General features: G+C 47.0%; 1 long non-coding RNA gene across 1 annotated transcript; it reads left to right on the top strand.

The window, feature by feature from the left end:
* Positions 1–628: 628 nt before the first annotated feature.
* Positions 629–11,998, top strand: LOC129782603 (uncharacterized). The gene is made up of 2 exons (XR_008744657.1): positions 629–5,448; positions 6,817–11,998. It is a non-coding gene; the product is annotated as an uncharacterized LOC129782603 (long non-coding RNA).
* Positions 11,999–16,182: the final 4,184 nt, after the last annotated feature.

Here is a 16,182-nt window from a genome sequence, read left to right as displayed (position 1 = left end):
GAAATGCTGAATTAAAGAAAAAAAGTTGCTGGATTTGAATACACGGGGGTGTTGCTCTCTGACCTAGTGTAATCCAGTACGTATCAGTCACCCCTTTAATAACAGGAAGGAAATAAGATCTGTATCTTGTGGGAACATGCTCCTAAAACCAACTTTCAGTTGCATTCCTCCATCTCCTTTTAGTCCTTTTGATTAGTAAAGATTCACATTCTCACTTCTAGTCAGCAGCCTGGATATTTAGATCACTTGAGGATGTTGTTTTTCTGCCACAGCCTCATTAACATCTTAGCTTGGGTTTTGGTGCTCCTCTCCCATGTTCAGATGCCTAATAAGGATTCTTATCGCCCCAAAACAGTTACTTTGGATCCCAGCCCAGCGTGCGTGGGCATTGGCAGCATTTGGATATTTATAGGGTTTTCTACTTCCTTCTTTTCTTTGGGCCACTTTCTTACTACAAGAATTCCTTGTTCCTTCCATGCTCCAATGAATTCGACACTCCCAGGGTGGTGCCTGGGCATTAGATGTTGTGTATGTACCTTCCCAGCTGCTGGAGCCAGTGCAAGCAGGTATAACAGCAGTGGCCTGCAAAGACACATGAAAAAAAAAAAGGGGGGGGGGGGGGAAGGTGAGCACTGCCTTTTTCCATCTTCCCATCTAGTTTGGGGAGATTATTTAGCCTTGTTGATTTATTGTGGCATTGTTAAACTCTTGGTATCTTGACATCTTGAGCATTGTTATGATGTGATTAGAGAGGGTCAGATGCCCTCTGGGGCATTTGAAATTGTCCTCTGGGTCTATACAGGGTGGCAGAAGGGCAGGCAGCACGAATTGCATCTTTAACACAGTACAGTACTGTTTTTGCTTTGATTCATTCTTTGAAAGGTGAATCAGTAAAGTCTGATTCTTACAGAGGTCTTTACCACTTAAACTTTCCTCTCTTACTCTCTAGGTACTCATGGTAGAGAAGGACAGCAGCACTAGTAGTTACTTGACAGCTCCATGTGTGCAGAGTAGCTCGAAGCACTTGCTGGCTGACCAGCAGCTGACAACAGGAATGCAGAGCAGCAGATTCTGCTTTGCTTTCCCTTAGTGGAGGTGCTGCCTGGGTTTTTCTGTTCCACCCAGCTGCCCTTTCCCTCAAACTTGTAGGAATCTGGTGACTTTGAGACTCTGCCTCATTCTGAAATTCAGTTGGAATTGGTTAGTGTGTCTCTGTTGGGACCTCAGCACCAGTAAGTGTGATTTAAAAAACTTTGGTTTGTTCAGAAGCCAGAGCAGTAACGTGAATGTTGTAGCTGAGCTGCTGTATTCAAGACTTGGAAGGACTGTGGGGAACAGAATAACATCTTGAATGCAAAGCTGGAGAAGGATAACCTGCAGGGGACATATTTGGAGCATTTCTTATCAAGAGGCACTAAGAGACTAGATGAGGACTCATTACTTGAAAGAGTCCATAGCATGTTCTACCTCTTATTAACAGATGGTTCTAGGAGGCAACCGTGGAAATGCAAACTCATGCGTGTTTGTGCTTGCTCTGCCTGTGCCTGGTGCCTCCCCTGGCAGCACTTACTGGCATAATCTGTTAGAAATTTAACCTTTTGCTTGAGGTATTGTTACAGAGGCTGGTATACTTCATCCCATTGCCTGTGAAAAATATTTGTTTCCCACCCCCCACCCCGCCCAATGCTCTTCCCAAGAAGAAGGAATTCTGTCAGAATGGTAGGGAAGCACTGGGTGTAGGATCTCACACTTGTGACAGGCAAACTTTCTTCTGTTCTAAGTTTTTCTGTGCTTTCATTGCCGGGATTGTCCACACAATCCTCTACCCCAATTACCCATTGATTAGGGCTTCTCTGGTAATCTGCCAGATGCAGGTTTGTTACCAACAGATGGTAGAAAGCATTTGAGGTAATGAGAGAAAGGATAACGATTGCTGATCTGCATAATAATCAGCTTGTGAACAGGTTTCATGTTTTTTTCTGTTTCCACTGGCTCAAAGATTGCACTGTCGGACAACCAGGCACCTTCTCTTGAGTTAAAGAAATAGTAATGGAGGAACCCATTTCTTCCAGTTACTGTTAAGGTTTCTGAAGATACAGGTACTCTCCACCACTGACAGATTAAGATTTTATCCGGAGAGTCAGAGATTGTGCCCGGAGTGCTGGGAATGAACATTCAATCTTGTGATCAAGACATCTAAGCAGTGTGGTCAGAAATATTTTCCCTTCTCTTTTTTTCTGAGACAATTTTTCCCAGCTCTATCACAAGGCAGGGGGATCTTTGACCCCCTTGGGACCAGCATCACCTTTTCACTGTCCAGTGCCTAGTGTGAAAAAATTCCACTTTCCAGTGCTACGTGTTTTGGAGTTCTTCAATTCATTTCTCCTGCTTTGCACAATGAGACAGCCACGCTGTTGCCATATGCAAGTCTACACCCAAACTGTTCCGGAGCCCTTGCAGGAAGAATCTTCTCTGACATACTCTAGAGCAGTGTTACTGCAGTTACATACCTCATAACTCACTGGTTTCCTATGCTATACAAGACTTGTAATATGGATTTTTACTGTTTGACATCTATATACATCTAGACTGTTCTTATCAGTAATTGTCCCTATATGAAACGAGCCATGTAACACCCAAAAGTCAGCTTGGTGCCATTCACTGTGAATTTTGGTAAAGGATTTGGGTTGAAGAACTTTCTCAAAAAGTAGCCTTACACATATGCAGTAGGTGCTAATGCTGGGCTGTTCTCCATTTGTTACCCCAGCGGGGCTGGTAGACACAGTGGACAGATTTCCATCGACCCCTTTTAGTTTGGAATCCCTCTCCTTGTTCGAAATCTAGATGGAGTTTTTTGAAATCTGGACTTGATTCCACGGAATAGTAACTGCAGGTGACTTCCTTGAGGATCCTTTCTTTCTACCCTGGGTGCTGATAATGCAGCAGCCCCCTGCCAGTTCTCTGGAATGTTGTTTATCACAATCTCATCTGTATCATACACAGCCATGCACTTGCAATTTTAGTGTCTGAATCTTACAAGGCAATCTTGTAAGACACTCTACCCCTGTCACTGTGTTGCAGCCGTATAACGTGAAGGAAAGGGAGGATTTCTATTTATTGAGCTTACACTCTCAAGCACAAGGCTTTGCTATTAAATCGTGATGCTCTGCTGCAGATACTGATGTTGGTTACAGGATTTTCCTGTCCTGGTTTCTAGGGAAACGACGCCTGGGTGTCTGAGCTCCTGCACATTTGTTGTATCCTTTATTCCCCGGCCCCCCATATCAGTGTGTTCCCTCTATGATTTATGAATCTGTTTGCCAGGTGCAATTTTATTGGACACATACATTGTAAAGTAGCTGGCTTCCTGCAAGTTCCCTGAAAACAGGTGATGGGGAGTGACTCTTATTTGTGGCTCCATAGACAACACCCATGGTTTATGCTCCGAGTTTGAGGTACTAGAGAATCCATGTGCAAGAAAAATTGGGAGGCTGTGGCCAGAGGAAGAACTTCCTCCAAACTGGGATTTCCTAGACACATGCAAGTCCAAGTGCTAAATCATGCAACAGCCGCCTTCTCTAATTGACTCCTGCAACTGTGTGTGAGAATTAGTCACTGTAGTACTGCAGGGGAAGAAAACCCAGGTCTGTGTATTTTTTGGAGACTACCTGTGACTGTCCCAGTTTAACGCCACTACATTACAGGCTATCCTTGTAGGTGAGACACTTTATTAATACTTTCTGCTTATTTTCTGGGGAGGGAATGGCTGAACCATTTCCTGTGCTAGAGACCAATGTTTTTAAAGAGAGATGGGAGCTTTTAGCCGTTCTGCGGAACAGGTGACCCCTGATTTGAGTCTTGCCCAGAAGCCTTACAGGGAGGGAGAAAAGCCTGAGGCAGAGATTTCATGTGCATCTGACCTGGTGTTCATTTCTTTTGGCTTGTGGATAACACCAGCGGGCAATAAGACCCAACAAGGAACGTGTAGGGAGGGAAGAGGTGGGAAAAGAGAGAAGGACTGTCATCTCTTGGTGATGGTGAGCTCTTTAGTTTACTGTATCTCAGGCTGCTGAGAGTTTGGATATGTAAAGATAATGTGTATTCCTAAGGCAGGATCTCTCTGGATGGAAACAATAATCATGACAAATGGGAGTCGATTGCGAGAGTGTGTGTATCCTGACAGCAGCATACTGGGTGAAAAACAGACTTCTTGGAACTGCTCAGTGTAAGTAAAAACAAGTGTGTGTGGTGGGGGTGTTTTGGTTTTTTTTTTACGTTTCTCCCAAAGAGCACTGTCTGTTAATACTACTTCTTTCTTTGCTGGTACCCAGAGACCTGCCTGGTGTTAACCGATTCCAGGGCAGTCAGCGGACTTCAAGGTGCAGCATTGCTGCAGGGTTTCCTGCCACGGGAAATCGGGGCACACTGGGGCAGGACGGCTTCTTTGAGTCTGCACGGGTCACTTGGAAGATGGTGGCAGTGCAGGGTGCTGGTAAAGGGCAGAGCTCTTTGTCAGGCAGCAGGGACTGGGGTGAGGTGCCCCTGGTTCTCAGATGCAGCTTCTTTAGCTGGGTTAGGGGTCGGGGGGAAAGGGAGGCTTTCCAGGAGAAGAGCTGGAGTCTGGACGGTGTCCGTCTCCCCCCACCCCGTTAATCTTCCCAAAAGGCAGTTACATTTGTTAGCTGGTAGAGCTGAGTTACTTGACTGCTGGCTGAGGGTGATGCTGCTGAGCTTGGTGCCTCCTGAGGGAGGTTGAGCCTGCTCCTGCCATTGAATTCCCAGGGACCATGTGTGGGTTGCAGCTGTCACGCTAGTTACAATACTTCACAAGATGTACTGGAGCTTCTGCACCAACCTTTTAAATTAGGGAATGGAGAGTGTTTATTTAGGGGACAAATAGAAGTGCCCCTAGAGTACAAAAACAAAAGCAGAGGAGCTTTAATGTTTTTAAGAGCATCTCTCTTTGTAAGTTACCTTGAAAGTGTTCTCAAGGCTGCTCTGCAGTGTAATGTTGCTTCAAGCCCATACAAGACCAAAAATGCTGCTCTTTAGCAGGTAAAACAGATGCTCCAATGAATGAGGCTGCATTGCTTAAGGCAGCATGTTCAATGAAGCAGTATCCAGAACCTTTCCTGCTGGCAAAAGTGAAGCTAAGCTTAGAAGCCACTGAGCTGCTGTTAATAGCTTATCACGGATATTTTCTCTCTGCTGTTATCCTGGCTTTGGTCCACCTGGTAGTACTGTGCGGCTTTGGTCCACCTGGTAGTACTGTGCAGCTCCTGTGAACGATGTCCTGTGCAGTCTTTTTATTAGACAGCAGAGAGGTGCAGGGGGTTATGTTCAAAAGCAGTTGTTTTGTTATTGGTTACAGTACATCTAAATGTTTCTCTGACCTTCGTGCCTTGGAAATGACCGTAACCAAAAGGAGAAAAAGGGATTAGAGAACAGGTAACTCATTTCTGTGTGTCTGTGTCTGATCCGTGTTTGCATGTGCTTACCCAGAGTGCTGCTGAGCACTTGGGTTTGCTGCTGCTGAAACTGGTGCTCAGCACTTTTCAGAAATAAATTGTAGGGGGTTTATTCTTTACCCAGTACACCTGCTCCCACTTTCTCCTTTTCCTCCTTCTATGGAAACCCTCAGCAACGCCAGTTCTAAGGCTTCAGAGAGTCAAACTACAGCAGAAGCATTGCCAGTGACTTCACAGAAAATAGTGGCTGGCACATGGCATCTCTTAATTCCTTGTAGTGCTTAACTAGTCTGAGAATGCTGAGCTATTCATTAGCACACATAAAAACAGTACTGTGTGGTACTTCAAAGAGGGAATTTAAACTCCAGCAGTCCTACTGAGGTATTTTATTGCCTTCGGCTTGAGGCCCTTTCTTCCTAGTGAAGATGTCTGGATTCAGAGGTGCAGGTTGCTTTATTTACAGATGGCACATTTTTAATTTATCTTTAAAAGGACTCTTTCATAGCAGCACCAGCTTTAGAGTGAATCTGAGTGTGTTTTGTGTGTGATGCGGTGGGTGATTATGAGATAGGACTGGATACTTGTAGAGGCTAATCTTTCTCTTTAGTAAGGGCTAGGAAGCAACCACAAATGGTTTTCCAAAAAATGGAAAGTTTTTGCATCCCCCACAAAGCATCCGCTCTGTACATGCCGAGTCCTGGACAGGCTGTGGTGAGGCAGGACATTCACAAGCCTCTCTGGCCTCGGAAGCTCTAGATGAGTGTTAAGAGTTGCGGGGTAGGGGTGATGCAACTAGTATACAGCCAGCAGATGAAGCTGAGATAGCTGAACTGATTAGGATCCTCAGCTCTTCTGTCCCTCCCCAAAGCTGTTCCCTTGCAGTGGTGTTGGTCAGGGAGGACCTGAGTAGATGAGAGAAATCAGTGCTTAAACTCTTAGAGAACAACTTTTAATCTCTTCTTGAGCCAGCCTGAACAGCTCTGGAGAGAGGATTTGGTGGTAAGGAGCATCTTGCCTCTTGATACTTTACAAGACATACCGAAAAACACACCATGAAGTTAACTTTGATACATGATGGTGGTAGAGGACCTGCTGTGCCTCTTTAACAGCTGATCCTGCAATGGGGATGCTGCTCCCCACTTGGAGACATGGTGGATGGTTGCGGGAGGGGGATTGCTTCCTAACTATCACAGTTTAATCTGCCGGCACATACGAGAAACGCCACAATTCTAGTTTCTGTCCAGCAGGGCTTTGTTTCCTGCTCTGTTACCGGGCTGACCAAAGGAAAGGTTGGGAGTCTGTTCTTAACTGAGTATTGATGGATTTTTCCCTCCCCTTCTGTTTTTAGTATAATACAGGTTGAAGGACTCTTCATGCAGTCAATACCTTTTTCTTAAAACTGATGCAAACCAGAACCCAATAAAATAGCCCACGGTAAGTTGTTGTTTGCTTAATGCTTTTGTTCTTTGAAGGTGTAAACAACTCAATGCATCTTCCTGGTTCTGATACTTGCCTAATGTGTGGCCTTTGAGTCATGTGATGATAAGATAAAATGGGAAGAATGGTACCCGCAGCAGATGGCTGTGTGGCTGTTTCAGACTCGTATAGAAAATGGGAATATAAGACGGGCTTATTTCTGAGTCAGGAAAAGCTCTGTCACCGTGTCTATGAAGGGGATGGGAAGGGGAAGGCTCCCAAAGAAAGTGTGTTGGAGGTTTTCTGTCCTCTGCCTGGATTTCTGCCAGAGCTGGTGATGGAGTGAGCGCTGTGACAGATTAAAATTACACTAATCCAGATCATCCAGAAATGTGAGACCCCCAATCACGCATGGGCAGGCCAGGAACTTGGACTGTTTCTGTTCTACAAAAGAAAATACTTTTCCCTAATGTTCCAGTGGGACTATCTTATTGCAGCCCAGTGACCTCACTGTGAGCACCTAGTAAGTCCCTGGTGGTTTCTTGCTGCTCTTGCTTCACATCTTCATTCCTCAGGAACTGGGAAGTACTTTAAAGGCTGCGATCTAGGGGCAACTCACCTATTCAGTGTTTCATAGATGAATGCTTCTGGTCCCTTAGATGTATGGCATGTTTGCACCTTGATCAAGATGTGCTTAAGTCTTTGAAAATTGTTATTTATAAAAGCAGCACCTGCAGTGATTGTCTGACTGCCCTAAGCCCAGGCTTGGGAGTTCAAGGTGGAGATATTTTGCTTGAGCGTTATCAGACAGTTCCTGTCGTACAGTCTCAGCAGGGCCTGGACCACTCAGTGCTTCTGAGGAAGGCAGCGCTTCCATGGGCTGCTTTGGTTCATCATTCAGTGTGTTATGGTTGAAATAACATGTGCCTGTACTGCACCAACACAGCAGCTGAGCTTTCCTTGCCTGCCCAAAACACGAGCTTGTGGTCATTTTTTTCTGCTTTTCTTTTCAGTTTAGCTTGTGCTTATCCTTTTCTTGGGGTGTTTTCCTGTATTACATCAGGGCATCATCTTGTCTATTCTGAGACATCTCATGACTGCATTTTTTTGTCTTTTTTTAATCTGTCTAGTAGGACTAATTCTCTCTGGCACATGGAATAGTTTGGGCTTCAGTCTGGCACTACAGGTGAAATGCAGTTGTAGTATGTCAAAATAGAGGGGAGAGGGGTTTCTGCTCTGAGGACTGGGCGTGCTGGAACTGAACAACTTTGTGCATGTACAAGAACTAGCACTGAGTGCTTCACCTGCAGTCATGCCAGTTCCTCTGTCAGTCTGCTCCTGGTTTCCCTTGTTATAAAAAGCAGCAAATGCACTTTCACCAAACATCTATGCACAATTCTTTTACAATGACAGGGTATCACACAGCCCCTTCCCCGCTGACCTTTTTGACTCTTTGGGCACAAAGAACGTCATCATCACTGTGGGCATACCTTACAGATAATTTTTTTTTTCCCCCTGGGTTAAAAAGACAGCCTTCTTAGAGAGGTAGACTATGCATCTCTTGTCAGCTTTTGTAAAATAGGAATAAGAGCAAAAACTGCAGGAAAGCAATGAAAGAACATGCTGTTCCTGTGGTGTTCCTGCACGTGTTTAGATGTTGCAGTTCAGTCGTGAAAGGCAAGGTGCTGAGACAGAAGGTGTCAAGGGCTTTCACACAGTCTTGCTACTCAGAGAGCAGGCCTCTGATGCCATGAGACCAAGAAGTCTTGATACTTCAAAAATTAGGTTCTTTTGCTGCTTTTTTGGGTCTCCAGCATTTGTTACACTTCCCTTTATAGTAGAGAAGGACAGAAGCTAACTTTGAAAATAAAAGTGTTTCATCATGATCTGTTTTCAGGGTTTGGGTTTAAAAAAAAAAAGAAAAGGTGAAAAGAAAGATGTGAGGGATGGTGACAATGACTGTTCATCTTGCTTTATCAAGCTTTTCTGTACCAATGATCATGTGAGGAAGACGCAGCTGTGATCTAAATGTGGAGCCATACTGCACAGCCACAACTTTGACATGAGCTGTGACTGTATGTGCAACACGCGGTGATGCCACATGGGTCTCGGAGTCCCCCGGGCTTGCCTGGGGGGGCCCCAGCCCCATAACTGCATGCCCGTTTCTGTGTAACTGATACCCTCGGCCTTGTGCAAGAAGAAAAGTTAATGCCATTCCTTGACTAAAGCGGTGCCATTTTTTCCCCCTAACGAGCCCCTGCCAAATGCTGTATCTGAAAAGAATCTTTATTGTGTGCAAATTTTCCTCTGCAGATTACAGGCTGATTTATCCCCCGTGGGTCAAGGGGAGAGTGCCAGGAAAGGGAAGAATTAGTTTCTGCCTTTTCAAGACTAATCCTGAAACGCAAGTGATCGCATGCTAGAAGGTGTTTCTGTACTTTTTTTGAGAATTATTAATATAATCCCATACAGCTGTTGTGCTAGCATGTTCCTTCTCTCTTCTGGCGCCAGATCGGGTCCCTGGATTTTGAAGGCCTGTATAGGAAACCTCTACACCTGGCTGTACAAAATGTTTCTGCTTGCAATGAAACTCAGCAAATCCCAATACCCTGCGTTAGCATTACTGCCTCTGTGCTACAGAGGGTCTTGTTAAAGCTTTGGCCATGTGTAGGGTGCTCAGGTTGGCTTCCCCTGAACCGCAGCAAAGTAGGAGGTATTTAGATAGAGGAGCTTCACCTTTGTTTTGTTGGGGGCACTGGAGCTCCCGAGTCCTCATCTGGCATCAGGATAGCACTAGAATCGAGTGGTGGTCTGTCTGCTGTAGATTTTGTCCTGAACGAGATTGATTTGCAAAAACCAATGAGGGTGGGGGAAGAGAGGGGAGGGAAAAAATAATCTGGTGCAAACACAAATAATCTGTGTGTGCTATTGCACCAGGATGTATTTGCCACATTTCTGTGGGAATTTATTTTTCCTTTCCTAAAAGAGAGGAAAGGGGAGAAATAGCCACCATTTTCCTTTAATTTAGGCATGTTTTTTAAATTGAGAGAGATCTGGAAATTTGAACTGCTTTTGCAACCCCCACTGTAACAATTCAGGCTGCTCACAAAGCTTCCAGGCTCCTCTACCTCTCCAGCGCTGTTTTTCCAGTGATGGAGAAATCTATAGTTCTGGCCCTGTGGCATTTTTTAGAGGCGGTAGGGATGTTAATGCCAGAATCTTGGCGACTTTCCAACCAGAGTAATTACATTCTGCCGACCTGAAATTCTTCCTGCTTCTACACAAGGTCACTTTAGGCACTGACAGAGCCAGGGCTACAACCCGATGCCCTGCTTTGCCCTCCCCTCCATCCCCTTGGTGTACCCTCCAGTCACCTTCCCCTCAAAGGAACAGAGGGCTCCTTGCTCGCTCTAAGGTACCCATTGCCCCGTAAAAATTGAGCTGAGGAAGCGGGTCTAAGCAAATCCCCTGAACTGCTGTCATTAGGTTTTGAAGTGTGACCCGATATCCCGCTTCCTTTGATAAGTCAGGGGCTGGTATTTGTAACAGACAGTGGCTCTTTTCTTGTTCTCCCTTCAGCTCTTTTTGGAGCCAGTGTGGCACAGCTAATTTGTGGAGGAAATTACATTTATTACTTTTCCTAGCAAATGCTCCCTCTCTGCAATGCCGTTTCGTGCAGTGTAAGGCAGATGCAAGTCAGCCGGCCCATTTTCCTAATTTCATTTGGAAGGATCAAGAGACACCATGCTGGTCTCGCAGGCTGGGGGCTCAGTCTAGAAAGAAAAGGCGCAGCAGGCTCCTGCATTGATGGAATCTATGGCATCGCCCCAAATGTTGGTTGTCCAAAAAAAAAAAATAAATCTCAAGGACAAAGTATATCCTTCCAAAAACAGAACAAACTGCCCCAACAAAACCAAACCAGCCTTTGTGGCAGCCCTGACTGAGAGAAAGGGATCTGGTGTAGGGGCAGTAACTCGGCCGTTGTTCCAGTGTAGATCTGCTTTTGCTGCCTTTGCCTTCCTGTTCTGCAAGGCAGAGCTGGCAAAACCCTTGACCAGGGAACTCTGATATTCAAGGCAAATCTTTTTGCATGCCATGTCTGCACTGTCTCCTCTGTGACTGTGTGCAGACCTAATTCTCCAGCCACTAATCCCACAGGTCTTTGTGTATTAATTCTTTACGGTGCCTCTGTGCTTGCTTTCCTCCTATGCCTCGCCTCTCTTTGATGTCCCATGCTTGCAGGTTTTTAAAATGACACAACCTAAGAAGATTTGGGAGGGGATAAAACATGTGGGAGAGACATGCGGGCCGGCTTGGGTACTGTTTTTGTTGTAAGAATGCTCTTACTTGAAATTGCAGAGTTATCCTCATCTACGCTCTCTGTTTTCCTCTTACCTCCCTTTGCCTCTCACTTTTGTCCGATTGTTTCTCGTAGGGAGGAGGTGCTAGAAAGAGGCACGCTAATCATACCTGCTATATTTATACAGGGGTGGTTTGGACAGGCAGACGTCGGGATAGTCTTTCAAGCTTTGTGAGTTCAGCAGTGCTGTTAAAGAAAATGTTACAGGACTTGGACTCAAATTTGTCATTCTTGTTAGAAAGTGGTAAAAAGTGAACAGCCATTCAGAACAAACACCCGCACCACCTCCACCCCAGACTGAATTTAACATTTGTGTGGGTTTAAAAAAGTTATGTGAAGAGTCAGGAAGAAGTAATTGCTTTTCTACTTTAATCAGACCTAAGCCAGTCCTCTGTGAAGGCTTAATTTGCAGTGGATGAGGCTAGATTTGATGCTGTCTTTTGAAACACCTAAGACAGAAGTGCTGGGACAAAGTCAGGGCTGCAAATAATGTGAAATCGCATGAATAGCATGCAGCTAACTAGCAGAACTAAAGGTGTAAAAGACTCATCTAATAGGGAAAGCAGATGACAACCTAATATTAAAGCTGGTTTTGAAAACATATTAACCCAATTTTTAACCTTGCAGTCAGTTGCCTCAAAATACCACTGACTTTGGCTTAGAGCCAAAGCATTGCTATCCTACACGGAATTACAATAACCTATAAATAGGCAAACTTAGAAAACAAAAGAAAAATAGAAATCAGCACATTTGACACCCTTGTTTTGTGATCTCTTGCATTTGTGTTCGTATCATCAGCATGCAGCGCAGTCCGCAAGCCGAGGCGCATGGTGTGTGCTGGGGGTGCGTGGTTGTGGGGCCTTCAGGTGTGCCCAGTGGTGCCACTGGGGTGTCACTCGGAGGCGGGACGTGGACGGGCTTTGGCACGTCGTGCTGTCTAGTCAATGCAACGTTTGGTCCTTCCAGGTCTTCTTCCCCTGCTGGCGCCAGGCTTCGGCAGAGAATCTGCTTGATTAAAAAGCACCCGTTTAGGAAGTGGTGGGGAGGCTGCAAGACTGACTAGGTGAAGAGAGGGCATGTTTGCTGGCAGGCAAGAACGCAAGGCAAGGGAAAGGGTGAAGTCTGCAGATGGGAGAATTAGTGCCTGCTGTTTGTGGGGCAAGGGCAGAAGGAGCTGCCTGCCAGAAATCTGGTGCTGGCAGAGGGACACGTACGCACATGCGTGCACACGGAAGGAAGTGTGTGCGTATTCATGGGTGCATATGGCTAAGCCCATGTGCTTAGACATGTGGCATGTTTATGCAGATTCACTATATGTATAAACATATCCGGAAGAGGTCTGCCTTTCCAGGAGTGATTCACAGTTTGGGGTAAGCTAACACGTTGCTTCCATGCGGCTTGCTTTGTCAGGAAGGCTTGGGTTCCTTCTGCCCTGCAATTGAACCCTCTGAGGAGCAAACAGCAGTTACCTTGGAAAAATGTTTGGTCTGATGGCCCCGCGTATGGGAGCAGGGCGCGCAGGCAGCAGCCCGGCTCAGCGCGTGGGGGGGAAGCCAGGTTCCTGAGACATGCGATGCTAACGCTGACACTGTCACTGCATCCACGCTGAATTTTAAGAGCAGCCTCAAGGCTGGGCCTGAGGCCAAATTTGCTGACTGTCCACACACGGGACCGGGTTGAGGGTGAACCAACGAGCGTATTCAGGGAAAGCGCCTTGAATGAGCTCTGTGTATTTACTTGCCGCACAGGCAGGTCCCTGTGTGCCGTGCCTGCCCCATCTGCTCTTGTGGCGATGGCACATGACTGACAAGCACACAAAATACCCCAGGCTCTGCCTCACTTGTCACCTGCCACCGGGCAGCTGGGATTATAGCTCCACTGCAGCTCAGGACTAGGCCAGCTTCAGTCCGCTCCCTCCTCTGCTCCGCTCAGGTGCATGTTTTTGCAGCCGTGTCGTGTCAGGAAAGGCCTTTGCCCCTTTTGTAGTTCACTTGCCTCTCCTGAGCCACGTTCCTGCTAACTGCCCGCCCCAGCCAGGACCACTGAGGTTCCCAGGTTGAGGACCCGCCTGGGACACAGCCTTGTGGCTGGTACCGTTGTACCGAGCTGTATCCAGACATGTGTGATGCAGTACTTGAAAGGCAGCATGCACTGTGCGTACAGAAAATCATTGTTCAGACATGGTATAAAGTTTTTCAGTGACCCAGCAGAAAAGTTTCTTGTATTGAACTAAGCATAGAAGCATAAATAAAAGATAATTTACCCATAAGATGCATGAACTGGAAAATCTGCATGTCAGCCAACTCTCCTCTGGCATAAGCTTGATGTACTGCATCAGCAAATTGTGAAATGAGGGGTTTTTTCCTCTAAAATTCAGTTTACTTTGAAGAAATAGGCAACATACATCTGGCTACAATTACGTTATTAAGGAAGCAACAAAACAGAGACTTGGATTTTTTGTTTTAGCTTAGGCTCAGGCATGATTACTCATTTAGGTTCCCCACTTCCCCCCTCTAATCTTTGAAGCTCGAAATGCCGTGGAAGCAGGCAGAACCCACGTGGCTATCAGTGTTCGTATTAAACTGGCACAGCGCGGTGCTGCGCTGGACAAGGATCTATCCAGAAGCAGTTTACTGTACTGGGATTTATGGCCCCACTTCAACGCAAGCACTGGAAGTACTTTGGTGAACTGGGGCTGAGTTCAGTTTCAAGCCCTTGTCCTACAGATGTCTCCAGGCTTTTCTTGTTGACGGATTTGCCATGAGAAAGGGGAAACCTTGGAGCTAAACGCAGAACACTGGCAGTGAGGGCAGGTTAGAAACAGACCTGAGCAGCAGGGAGCTTCAAAGAACTACGCCGGTGGTTGAGCACCTGTAAGGCACATAGCGATAGGCAAGGGTGGTGTAAGAGTTCCTGAAGTGTCCCTTTCCAGCCCTGGGATCCACCCTCATCCTTTTCTCATGCCTAACCTGAAGTTTTGTGGCTTGTCAAGGAACCGAGGAATTTCTGCCGGCTGCAGATGGCTGTCTTGACCCAGCACCAGGACAGCGCGCAGCTTTCCTCTTGCTGCTGCGTAGACCTCAGATCTGAGTGCTCATTTAAAACCACCGCCGCTGGAGTTCGTCGGCCCTGGGGTTTGTGAGCAGGGCTTGAGACCGCGGACTCTGCTTGCCTGTCGACATGGAGAACACAGCAGCGTTGTCCTGGGGCTGAAGGGGTGCTGGATGAGCTGGGCAGCCCTGAGCTGCCTTAGCATGCACGTTGGGCGGTTGCTGGCTGGGGATATCCCATTCCTAAAGAGTGACCCAACAGCCAGCTGACACTAGTGAAGGGCTTGTCAGCTAGTGAGTGTAGGATCTGGTACTGCCTGACACACGCAATGCAGAAGGATCATCCTTCGGCTTTTCCTCTTATGCACGTTGCGTAAGCCTGTGCTCCCCAGCATCTGAGAAGACAGTGGCCCCATCTTCCTCTGAGAAGAAAAGCCACAGAGGGTCACAGGCTGGGGGAGCAGCACCAGGCTGTTCCTGTGGTGTTAGAAAGGCTCAAGGAATTCTGTCTGTCCTTGTTTTGGGGAGAACCCGCTTTGTTGCATGAGTCTTGGTTAGAAATTAATGCAGCTGGTTTTGGTATGAATGGGTTCAGCCACAGCAGGACTTGGCCGTATTTGTTGTTCTGGGCACAGATTTTCTGAAAGACTGCAAATGAGGGGGTGCAACAGAAAGAATTAAAGGTGTTGGAATACATCCATCTCCTTTAACCCTATGTGAAGTCTATAGTGTCACTTGAAAATCTAGAATTAAGGCCCTTGTGTTTTCTGTGCCAAACCTCCGTTAAATTTACCAGCAAGACCCTCTGCTTTCTGAATCACTCTGGTGCAAAGGACTAGTGATGTTAAAGCAGCGTCAGAGTGATTTGCAGCATCATCTGGGTGATACAGCAGACTTGGAGGAAATTCTGCAGAATTGGGAACTGGAAATACTGTAGAAACTGAAGGGAATATACCACCCACCAGAGAGTGCATGGGGCGCGGTTGCTGTGTTCCTGGAACCTGGCAAACGTGACAGATGCTCTTTGGACAAGCCAGGTCCTTCTCTCCAGACTTTTCTCAGGCTGCCTGCAGACTCCAGCAGAGAGCTCTGCAGACTCGGTGCGTTTCTTGGCAGGCCTGCTCCCCAGCAAAGAACAGGTTAGGTGATCAGGGGTCAGGAGGTGCACCAAACAGTGCCACTGCGGCTTGGGCACCTTCTTCCCTTGAATACAGCGGCATTAAAACCAGATCTGTGCTAAGAAGTGGGGAGGGTGGAAAGACAGGAGAAATCTTAGCAAACTGTTACAAAACAACTACCAGAAAAACATCTTGCCTGTATTTAAACAGGGAGAAGAGGCCAGACGCTAGCCTGGCAGAGGAAGATGCCACACGTGCAGGAAGCAGTGGGAGGCTCAGCAAACCGAAAGGGCCGGTGGGCTGGAGACAGCGGCGAGCTGAGGGGCTTCCCTCTGGCTCAGCGGGTACCGGGTTCCCCGGGGGAAAGGGGCTTTCAGAGGGCAGCACAGCCTTCCCTGCGAGGGTACCACAGGCTGAATTCAGGAGAGAGGGAGCAGAGTGGAACGTGGTGGCATTGTTTGATCCTGCCTTTGAGCATGTCAGAGGAAAGCCATCTGCATCAGTCCCCTGCTCACTGATCACCTTCAGGTCCGGGCTGCAGCAAGGTGCTTTGGCACCCATGGTGTGTGTCACATTCATTCTCCCGTCAGTTCTCCCTCCTCTTTTGCTCGGCTCTTTCCAGCTGCTGCCACTTACTTCTAGTCCCCCTGTGCAAATCTACTCCGGGCCCAGCAGGTACGCCGAGAGCAGCAGATGCGTTCGAGCGTGTGTGCTCGCCGGCAGTCCTGGCTTGAACTGGCCCCAGTGGAGGGTGGAATGCAGAGCTGAGA

This window comes from Falco peregrinus, chromosome 1 (assembly GCF_023634155.1).
Source record: "Falco peregrinus isolate bFalPer1 chromosome 1, bFalPer1.pri, whole genome shotgun sequence".
NCBI classification, from domain to species: Eukaryota; Metazoa; Chordata; class Aves; order Falconiformes; family Falconidae; genus Falco; species Falco peregrinus.
The sequence above is the reverse complement of the archived record's forward strand: the minus strand, read 5'-3'. Positions and strand labels throughout refer to the sequence as shown.